The sequence below is a fragment of the Bos javanicus genome, chromosome 21 (genome assembly GCF_032452875.1).
Source record: "Bos javanicus breed banteng chromosome 21, ARS-OSU_banteng_1.0, whole genome shotgun sequence".
In the NCBI taxonomy this organism is placed as follows: Eukaryota; Metazoa; Chordata; class Mammalia; order Artiodactyla; family Bovidae; genus Bos; species Bos javanicus.
The window spans coordinates 44,255,788-44,267,042 of record NC_083888.1 but is presented as its reverse complement, the minus strand read 5'-3'; the positions used below and the strand labels follow the sequence as shown (position 1 = coordinate 44,267,042).

The window sequence follows — 11,255 nt, the reverse complement described above, 5'->3', positions numbered from 1 at the left end:
AGGATTAAAGCTGAAGTTGCAGGAAGCACAGTGGTGACTGTTGTGAGAACAGCTCTGAGGCTCAGATCCCAGCCAAGCTGCTTCTCCACTATTTGGCTATGGGCAGGGACTTCCCAGGTGCTGTAGTGGTTAATGCAAGAGATGAAGGTTCAGTCCCTGGGGTGGGAAGATCCCCTGGAGGAGGGCATGGGAACCCACTCCAGTACTCTTGCCTGGAGAAGCCCATGAACAGAGGAGCCTGGCGGGCTACAGTTCATGGGGTCACAAAGAGCTGTACACAACTGAATGTGCACACATACACACACACACGCATGGGCTACAGTCCATGGGGCCACAAAGAGTTGGACATGACTGAGTGCACTCACACACACAAGCCTCGTAGGCTCTCTAACTCTTAGAAACCTCAACTGTGATCATAACACACACCTTGAGAGGGTAATGGGGGAATACTGGGGTACCACCATACCATGGAGACTGGGATGGTAGGGGCACCCTGGACAAGAGTCCTTATCCATTTCTTTCTTGCTCTTTGGGTATCAACAGATATGTTTGTGGTGGTCGGTGACATCCTGCATGCAGAATGGAAGAAGACACATGGAAGAGTCATAAAGAAAAGTCATAAAGACTTTAAGGAACTCATAATTTATTTACATATTAAATTTTTCTCATTAAAGTATAGTTGATTTATAATGTACTGATATTTTGCTGTATAGCAAAGTGACTCAGTTATACACATATATACATCCTTTTTAAAATATTCTTTTCCATTATGGTCTGTACAAGGAGATGGAGATGGATATAGTCTCCTGTGTTGCACAGTAGGACCTTGTTTTTAATCCATTCTAAATGTAATAGTTTGCATCTGCTAAGCCCAGACTCCCAGTCCATCCGTCCTCCGCCCTTTCCCCCTTGGCAACCACAAATCTGTCCTCTATATCTGGGAGTCTGTTTCGGTTTTGTAGAGAGGTTCATTTGTGCCACACTTTAGGTTCCACTTACAAGTGATGCCATATGGTATTTGTCTTTATCTTTCTGACTTACTTCACTTGGTATGATATTATTTAGTTGTATCCATGTTGCTGCAAATGCATTATTTTGTTCTTTTTGATGGCTGAGTAGTATTCCATTGTATATATGTACCACATCTTCTTTTTAAAATGTTTATTTATTTATTAGGTTGTATGGGTCTTAGTCGGAGAAGGCAATGGCAACCCACTCCAGTACTCTTGCCTGGCAAATCCCATGGATGGAGGAGCCTGGTAGGCTGCAGTCCATGGGGTTGCTAGGAATCGGACACGACTGAGCGACTTCACTTTCACTTTTCACTTTCCTGCAGTGGAGAAGGAAATGGCAACCCACTCCAGTGTTCTTGCCTGGAGAATCCCAGGGACGGGGAGCCTGGTGGGCTGCCATCTATGGGGTCGCCCAGAGTTGGACACGACTGAAGCGACTTAGCAGCAGCAGCAGCAGCATGGGTCTTAGTTGTGGCACGTGGGGTCTTTGTTTTTAATAGTACATGACATCTTTAGTGGCATGAGAACTCTTCGTTGCAGCATGTGGGATCTAGTTCCTTGACCAGGGACAAAACCTGGGCAAAACCTGGACAAAACCCTGCCTTGGGAGCTTGGAGTCTCAGTCACTGGACCACCAGGGAAGTCCCATGTGCCTTCTTAATCCGTTCATCTGTTGATGGACATTTAGGTTGCTTTCATGTCTTGACTATTGTGAATAGTGCTGTTATGAACATAGGGGTGCATGTATATTTGTTTTGGCCATGCCACACGGCTTGTGGGATCTTAGTTCCCTGACATGGATTAAACCCAGGCCTTTGGCAGTGAGTGCACATAGTCCTAACCACTGGACCATCAGGGAATTCCTACATGTATCTTTTTGAATTGTAATTTTGTCCAAGTGTATGCCCAGGAGTAGGACTGCTGGGTCATATGGTAATTCTACCTTCAGCTTTCTGAGGAACCTCCATACTGTTTTCTATAGTGGCCGTGCGAACTTAAATTCCCACCAGCAGTGTACGAGAGAGAGGAACTCATACTTTAAAACAGACATCTTGAGTGCATTTGAAGCAAAGCTTGCATAGAAATCACATAAAACAGTCATAAATATTTGAGAAAATAGGTTCCTGAAAAAAAATTAGTATTTAGGTGACTAGGAAATTGCAGTTGTTGGGAGATAAATCTTCATCTGTTTGCCAGTGTGCCATTAGGATCCATTTGGAAGTCCAGGGGCTCTTTGGTTAATCAAAGATAGAGGAGTTGTAAAATAAGGGAGAAGTTGTCTCATGCTAGTGTTTCCCTAAATGCTAGCAGGACATTTCATCTACAAGATCTTTTGGAACAAAAGGTGTCTGTTGTCCATAAAGGGCTGGAAACAAAATAGGGTTAAGAATTGATGTTTTACCATGCAAGAGTTCTTCCCTGACCCCAATGACCAATGCAGGTTAATCTATTAAGATTTATGAGACATCGGGTAGCAAGGAAACCTGGTATAACCCAGCATTTTTCAAGCTCATTTGAGTAAGAGATCTTTCCCAGATAACTCCTACTGAATAGGAGAAATGGAGTGGGCAAAGTTTGAGAAATACAGCTTTGATTGTTGGGTGGGGTGTGAGGTTGGTTGTGTAAGGTTGAGTTGTGAGTGGATTTTACTGGAGAATTCTCGAGAGAGAACTAATACAGATGGAAGTTGCAAGGACTGCTGAGTAGGTTTTTTTTTTTTTTTTAATCTCTATTTAAAAAAATTGGGACTTCCCTGGCAGTTGAGTGGTAAGACTCATGCTTCCCCTGCAGGGGGTATAGGTTCTATCTCTGGTAGGGGAATTGAGATGCGGCACACCACAGTGTGGGCAACAGTAACAAATTTCCCATTTCCTCAACATTTTCTTATATCAACTATTTCAAACATTCAGGAAAACTGAGAGATTAGCTATATGATCAGGCCACTCAAGATGGCTGTTCTCTAGCTCTCTGTTCATCCCCTGTTCGACCAGTCCCTGCTTCATCTACACCCTACTCAAGTGTGTGTGTGATAAGTCATTTCAGTCGTGTCTGACCCTCTGCGACCCTATGGACTGTAGCCCGCCAGGCTCCTCTGTCCATGGGATTCTCCAGATAAGAATACTGGAGTGGATTGCCATTTCCTCCTCCAGGGGATCTTCCCGACCCAGGGATAAAACCCTCCCTGTCTCTTATGTCTTCTGCATTGGTGGGCGGGTTCCTTCCCAATCCTCTTGATCTTAGGGCTTATTGAGTAACTACCTATGTGATTGCCCCCTGCCCCAGCCGCTGGTTTCCCTGGTGACTGATGAGCTAACCTGATGTTAGTTATGTCAGTTCCCCCTGTAAATGGTAGCCTTCTTATTCCTCGAGTAGAGGAGATTTCTGCTGTGTCTTGCCTTTTGCCCATGGTAGAGTGTTTCTCCAGGATTTTTTGCTTCCGATTTGCAAGATTAAGCTATCCAACAAGTCATTGGTGTCTCTGTCACTGTCTCTAGTCATTTTCTTTGGTCTCCTGGCTGGATAGTTACAAGGCTTACAGGCCTGCCGGGTGCAGCCCAACATTAGTACAATGATGTCTAAAGTTATATACACATTATGATAGACTTCTCAGGTGGCTCAGTGGATAAAGAATCCACATGCAATGCAGGCGATGTAAGAGACCTGGGTTTGATCCCTGAGTTGGGAAGATCCCCTGGAGAAGGAAATGGCAACCCACCCCAGTTTTCTTGCCTGGGAAATTCCATGGACAGAGGCGCTTGGTGGGCTACAGTCCATGGCGTCACAAAAATCTGGACAGGGCTGAAGCGACTGAGCATGCATACATGCATACACATATGACACATCACTTCTCAATATTTAACATACATTGCTTAAGAATACAGATATTTGTTTTCAGACCCACAATGTCATTATACCTATTAAGAAAGCCATCTAAAATCAACGTAATGAAGAATAAAAAATAAAATCAACCTAATGTTTAAATCCCTCCCCATCTACAGCTTTTTTTTTTTAAATCAATTACTTTTTTTTAATGGTTGTTACTTATTTTAACTTAGAATAGTTCCTCTCCTTTTTTTTTTTTCTCCCATGACATTGACCTTCTGAAGAACCTAGGCTAGTGATTGTATGAATGTCCCACATTCTAGATTTCTGTTTCCTCATGGTGTTCAGTTTTCCCTCTGTCCTGGTAATCCTCTGCCCTGGCTGCACATTGGAACCACCTGTCTTGATTAATTGGCAGTACAAGGAAGGGGGATTCATTGGCCACTCTGTTCTCATTGGAATTATTTAAATCAAATTTAAAGCCTAGAAAAGAGAACACCGATGTCTGTGTTCCACTCTAAACCAATTAAATTAGAATCGCTGGAGTTGAAGCTCAGGTGATCCTGGTTTCAAAATTCTCTAGGTGATTCTGGTAAGTAATCAGCACTAAGAACCGCAGCTCTATCCTGTGGATCCTATATATTGAAGTTAGACTCAGGCTATACATCTTTTGTCTGGAATACTTTGCACATTGCAATCACCTTGGAAGCTTTAAAAAATACTGATACATGGGGGTCCACCCCAGAGATCCTGATATAGTTGGTCTGGCGGCATGGCCTAGGCTTTGGGAGTTTTGAAATCTGTTCAGGTGATTTTAATGCAGCCAGGAAGACCCACTGCTTTAGATTATTTTCTTGTTTAATTTGCATCCTATCAGGAGGCACACAATGTCACACTATTCCATTATTTGTGATGCCAGTTTCAATCACTGGCTTAAGGTGGTCACACCAGACCTCTGCATCACCTCTTCATCGCAAACGTACTAGTGCTCCTGTTCCCAGAGGTAAGTGGTCTCTGAGATGATACCTTGGTGCTGCTAACAAGTTTTAATCCAATGGTTTTAGCTTCCACTGGTGATTGTTACCTCTATCAAGTATTACGTGGAAGGTGAGTATAAATGGTGATCTAATCTTGTCTTTCCTTCTGTAACAGAGTATGGCTGAGTGCAGCCCTAAGTCTGCAGCCCTTGCTGCAGTGCCATTATGCCGCATCCAACTCTGGTTACCATTGGACCTGTGGGGGCCCTGCTCAGTGATTGGTCGACGCTGCAATGGGCCCCACCCACAAGCAACCAACTGTCAAAGAGAGACCTTTTAGTGGTCCTACTCAGTCATTGGTCAGCACAGCAGTAAGCCCCGCCCACAAGCAACCAGCTGTCAAGGAGGGACTGTTAGTTGAGAGGATTCAGCCAACCGAATCAGGCAGTGGAGTGGTGGTCGTCAGGCAGAGAGTGAGGTAAGAGGTGGGTCGGTCTCTCCAGCTTACCTGGCAGGTGTGCTGTGTGGGCCACAGGGAATAGGCTGGGGGCTGTGTCCTGCAGGGCTCCAGAGCCCTTGCTAGGGCCACCCACTGGCCTTGGCCCAGGCCTTGAGGCGGTGGTGAACCTCAGTCTATGGGCCCTGGCCCCCACCATTTGGGGAGCCTGAGGAACCTGAGGGTTGGTTGTGTCCTGGGCGCTTTGCTCCCTCAGTGATGACAGTTGTGCAGGGTCTGGGGACCTGGCCCTGAAGGAGCTGCCGACTGAGATCTGCCTCCTTAGCCAGGACCCGGACCTCAAAAGGACAAAGCTGTGCTTCGGAACCTTGGCCTTCTTGTCAGACAGGCAATAACATTTGTTTGGTAGAGATTTACAGGAACATCATTCCTGACCCTGACCTGACCTCCAGAACAAAGGCTCTGATACCAAGAAGTTTGCAACAGCTAACCACACCCCTCTGTCATCTTTCCTAGAAAAGGGCTTTGCTGAAAAATTTTGGGCCACCACCCATCTCCTTGCAGGGCCCTACAAGATACCTTTCTCTGTTCCAAACTCTGAAGTTTTGGTATGTTTGCCTCACTGTGTGACGAACACAGGGACTTGAGTTTTGGTATCACGTCCACATTTATTTGACTTTCTTTTGTAAAGAAGATCTGTCCTCTTTATCCTCTCACCACCCCCTGGACACATGTATTTTTATTTACTAACCAGCTACAATCATTATCCTTTTTGAAATTCAAATTATACTAAATTTGGCCTGTGGGAGCCCCTTCAAGCTGGCTTTTTTTAAAAGTAAAAAAAATTTAATTCAATTACATAGAGAAATCTACAAAAGATTGAGTCTACAGTTCAAAAATTTCCCAGAGCAAACACCTGTGTAACCAGTTCCCAGATCAAGAAACAGAACAATGAAATTACCTCAGGAGCCTCCATCACACCCTCTTCCTATCTTTCCCCACAAGAGTAACCACTAAGAGTCTTACTTTTAAACTTGTTGATCAGTTTGCCTGTTTGGGAACTTTGTATAAATAGGATCATAGAACATGTAGTGTTTTTGTGTGTCTGGATTCTTTGTTCATCATCATGTTTATGAGATTCATCTGTGATGTGTGTAGTTGTAGTTCTTTTTCATCCTTCTTGCAATTTATTTATCCATTCTAATGTTGGTGGGCATTTAGGCTGATTCCGGGTTCTGTTAAAACAGTACCACTATTGACATTCTGATACTTGTCTTTGGGTGAACATATTGTTGAGTTTTGTTTGCTTTTTCTTGTTTTTGGAGGCAGGGAACATATGCCTAACAGTGGAATTGCTTGTTCATAGAGTATGCTCAACTGTATTCAACACTGCCGGACAGTATTTTCTTTGGTTATAACCCCATTGGTCTTGGTATACTTTTACTTTCTGGCAGAAGATGTCCTGGGCTCATTTTGTATGTTCTCTGACCAAGCTCTGGAATCTGCCATCTCTCTGAGGAGCCCTCATGCTTTTGAATAAGGAATAGTATTTAAAAACCAAGGTCTGCATGCTAGTGGTGCTTACTGATACCAGGAAGTCATTGCTTTTAGTTTCCTTTAGTGGGCAAAGGTAGAAAATTCACTAAAGAAAATAATCATGCATTTGAATTGATAATTCCAATTCAACATTGCAGGATTTTTTTTCCCATTAACTCTGTTTTTATTTTATATGTGTGTCTCTTTTATGTTAAAAATCTTGGTTTCTAATAACATCAATAAGTTTTGTTTATTTGCTTTGTTCTACACTTAAAACAGTTGCAAAACTGCAATACTAACATTACTAAATTGTCAATATAACTGACAATAATATTATGAATTGAAGTGATATATGTGTGAAGCTTTAGATTTCTTTGAAGTAATTTTTTGTCTCTCATGAGCAATTTATATGATACTAAATTGAATTGCCTAAACCTAAAGAGGATGAAGGAGAAGGCAATGGCCCCCCACTCCAATACTCTTGCCTGGAAAATCCCATGGACAGAGGAGCCTGGTAAGCTGCAGTCCATGGGGTCGCTAAGAATCGGACATGACTGAGCGACTTCACTTTCACTTTTACTTTCATGCATTGGAGAAGGAAATGGCAACCCACTCCAGTGTTCTTGCTTGGAGAATCCCAGGGACGGGGAGCCTGGTGGGCTGCCGTCTATGGGGTTGCACAGAGTCGGACACGACTGAAGCAACTTAGCAGCAGCAGCAGCAATGAGGATGAAGAATTTATCCAGTGGCTTAAGAAGATGGGTGTTGGGCTCAGAATAATATTGACAGTGAGGCTTGGCCCTTCTAGACAATTACTGCTGTGGAGCTCCCACTCTTTGCCCCTCCCCCTCCTTTTTCTAAATTGCTTTTTGAAGGATTTCAGGGTTTCCACTGGGGAGGGCTGCACCTGTGGGGATGCACTCCTTTCTCTCACTTAGAGGTTCTGTGGCCACCAGCCTCCGCCACCCAGGTAGTGATGGTTCATTTTGTGTCAGCTGGGCTGTGCTCTGGTGCTCAGTTGTTTGGTCATGTACCAGTCTAGATGCTGCTATGAAGGCATTTAAAACATATTTATTTGGCTGTGCCAGGTGGGTCTTTGTTCTGCCATGTGGAATCTTTTATTTGCAGCATGAGAAGTCTTAGTTGCAGCATGTGGGATCTAGTTCGCTAACCAGGGATCGAACCTGGGCTCTGTGCATTGGAAGCATGGAGTCTTAGCCACTGGACCATTAGGAAAGTCCCTATGAAGGCATTTTTGAAAGCTCTGATTAATAGTTAAATTGGCAGATTTTGAGTAAAGTAGATGACTCTTCATCATGTGGTGGGTGTCATCCAATCAACTGAAAGCCTTAAGAGAAAAGACTCAGGTCCGTTGAAGAGGACTTCCATCTTACTTACGATTCCATCAACTTCTTGCTGGAATTGCCAGCTTGTCCCCTATTTGAATTTGCCAGTCCCTATAATCATGTGAGGACTTCTCTGGTGGCTCAGTGGTAAAGAATCTGCCTGCCAATTCAGGAGATGAGGGTTCGATCCCTGGGTCGGGATGATTCCTCGGAGAAGGAAATGGCAACCCACTTTGGTATTCTTGCCTGGGAAATCCCATGGACAGAGGAGCCTGGAAGGCTACACTCCCTGTGGTTGCAAAGAGTTGACTATGATTTAGTGACTAAAGAAAAACAACCACATAATCATGTGAACTAATTTCTAAAATCCCCTCCCTACCCCTGCCCCAAGCCATCCTGTCTTTTTCTTCCCCACCCCCATCCTCTACACACACAGAGACAGACACACCCTCACCCACCCACCCACCCACCCACGCTATGGATTTTGTTTCTATGGAGAACACTTATAGAATGCTGGTTATCTCAAGCCTCAGACAAAATGGTTCAGAGTCTCTGCTGTGTGGCCCAGGAATAGCGGAGCAGGGTGAAAAGCAGATTGTTATCATCCAGGCAGAAGAGGTGTGTAGCAGGGTGATAAGGGGCCCTGCGGAGGGAGTGGGTGCGGGAAATAGGTAAGAACCTCCCTCCTCTCCCACTTAGAACTTGACCACTGTGGCTGCCTGCATCTGGAAGATGTGACCTTTGTTTGACTTGGAGCCAGAGCCTCCTCCTGGTCCAGGAGCACCCTAACACTCTGTTTCGGTGAGAGAGGAAGAGGCCCTCCATGACCCTCGAGTGCCTCTGGGGTCAATTGACCTAGGTAGGGTTCCTGTCAGTGGCTCTCGGGTAGGTCGGGCTGTGTGCACAGCAGGCTTTGAGCAGGGCTTCTCCTCAGCGGGAGGAGCTGTTTCTCAAAGAGTAAAGGCTCAGCTGCTTGTTGGTAAGAGGCACTGCAGGATTTCCTCTTTTAGCTTATCCCTCCCCAGAAGGAGGAGACTTTCGGTGAAATAGAGGAAACCGCAGAATGTTCAGGAACATAATAACGCATTGAAGTTATGCCATGAGACAGTCCGTGTAAACAACAGAAGAGCTGATTTTCCAAGGTCGCTCTATTCTGAGGGGAAAGGGCTACTCCAGTGAAGCCTAGTAAGATCCCACCACACTCTTCCCCCAGGAGAATGGGACAGACAAGTAGGAGAAGACCAAGGGTCTAGAGGAGGAAGAGAAGAGAGGTGGAGAAGGAAGAGACCCCAGGATAATGGGATATGTCCTTTTAGATCACGGTTTTCAAGCATTTTACTCTACATTTGTGACACTTTTGATATAGTTCATTTCAGACCTCCTGAGGATGGTTGCTTTTCACATAACTAAGGGGACCTCTAGATAATATCACAATTGAACTCTTTCAGGAGTGTCAGGATGCTGATCATTCAGTCTCTGGAGTAAGGCATCTCTGTGTGCCTTAGATGCACCTATCAATATTTTAATGAAAGTGGAGAAGTCAGACCAATGTCCTCACTCATATTTGCTTGGTGGAAGATACACCAGTTGGGAATCTTCTTACTGTGAATGACCGCAGGTCCCAAACAAACTAGCTTAAAATAAACAAAGCAAAAGAATCATTGGCTTTTGTCACTGGGAAGTCCACAGGTAAAGCTGCTTCAGGTGAGACCTGAGTCAGGACTCAGGTGATGCTTGCAGGGTTCCCCTCTGGTTCTGCTCTGTGCTGGCCCCTCCTAAGTCTCTGTGTAACTGTCCCTGGAATCTTCAACTTCCCATCTTTCTGACTCAATCTTTGGGAGGATAAGAGAAAGCTTCTCTTTCCCATGAGCCTAGCAAATAATTTCCTCTACTGAGGAAATTACTGTGGCCTGGAGAATGTGCCAGGCTAATTGCCTTGAGGTGGGACACATACGCACTGTAGGGCTGGGCAGTGGAGTGAACTTCTGGGCAGCTGGGGACCCAGAGTGGGTGGGCTCTCCGGGGGAAAACTGGGAATTGAGACCAAAGCTGAGGAAATGGACGCTGGGAGGACCAAATAGACAAACCAGCAAACATGTGCACTGACTGATTTAGATGGCTATGGGGAAGGTAAGTTTTTTCTCAGAAATGAAACATTGAACATGCTCAAGGGTGAGGTCCTAAGACTTTGTACATTGTTGTCCAGTAGAGAGAATTTGGACCTGAAAAAATGCAAAAGCAGGTGTTATTGGTTACTTTAACCATAAAAAGAATTTCTCTTGTGGAGCATCTGTTTGTTTATTCAACTCCTATGAATGCTCAAACTACCGCACAATTGCACTCATCTCACATGCTAGTAAAGTAATGCTCAAAATTCTCCAAGCCAGGCTTCAGCAATACGTGAACCGTGAACTTCGAGATGTTCAAGCTGGTTTTAGAAAAGGCAGAGGAACTAGAGATCAAATTGCCAACATCCGCTGGATCATTAAAAAAGGAAGAGAGTTCCAGGAAAACATCTATTTCTGCTTTATTGACTATGCCAAAGCCTTTGACTGTGTGGATCACAATAAACTGTGGAAAATTCTGAAAGAGATGGGAATACCAGACCACCTGACCTGCCTCTTGAGAAACCTATATGCAGGTCAGGAAGCAACAGTTAGAACTGGACTTGGAACAACAGACTGGTTCCAAATAGGAAAAGGAGTACATCAAGGCTGTATATTGTCACCCTGCTTATTTAACTTCTATGCAGAGTACATCATGAGAAATGCTGGGCTGGAGGAAGCACAACCTGGAATCAAGATTGCCGGGAGAAATATCAATAACCTCAGATATGCAGATGACACCACCCTTAAGGCAGAAAGTGAAGAGTAACTAAAGAGCCTCTTGATGAAAGTGAAAGAGGAGAGTGAAAAAGTTGGCTTAAAGCTCAACATTCAGAAAACTAAGATCATGGCATCTGGTCCCATCACTTCATGGGAAATAGATGGGGAAACAGTGGAAACACTGTCAGACTTTATTTTTTTGGGCTCCAAAATCACTGCAGATGGCAACTGCAGCCATGAAATTAAAAGATGCTTACTCCTTGGAAGGAAAGTTATGA

The 11,255-nt window shown here is 44.5% G+C and overlaps 1 long non-coding RNA gene across 1 annotated transcript in view; it reads left to right on the top strand.

The window, feature by feature from the left end:
* Positions 1 to 1,397: 1,397 nt before the first annotated feature.
* LOC133234422 (uncharacterized) overlaps positions 1,398 to 11,255 on the top strand; it is a 349,383-nt gene continuing 339,525 nt past the window's right edge. The window contains exon 1 of the long non-coding RNA XR_009732135.1: positions 1,398 to 5,291. This is a non-coding gene — a long non-coding RNA (uncharacterized LOC133234422). The remainder of the gene's footprint in view (positions 5,292 to 11,255) is intronic.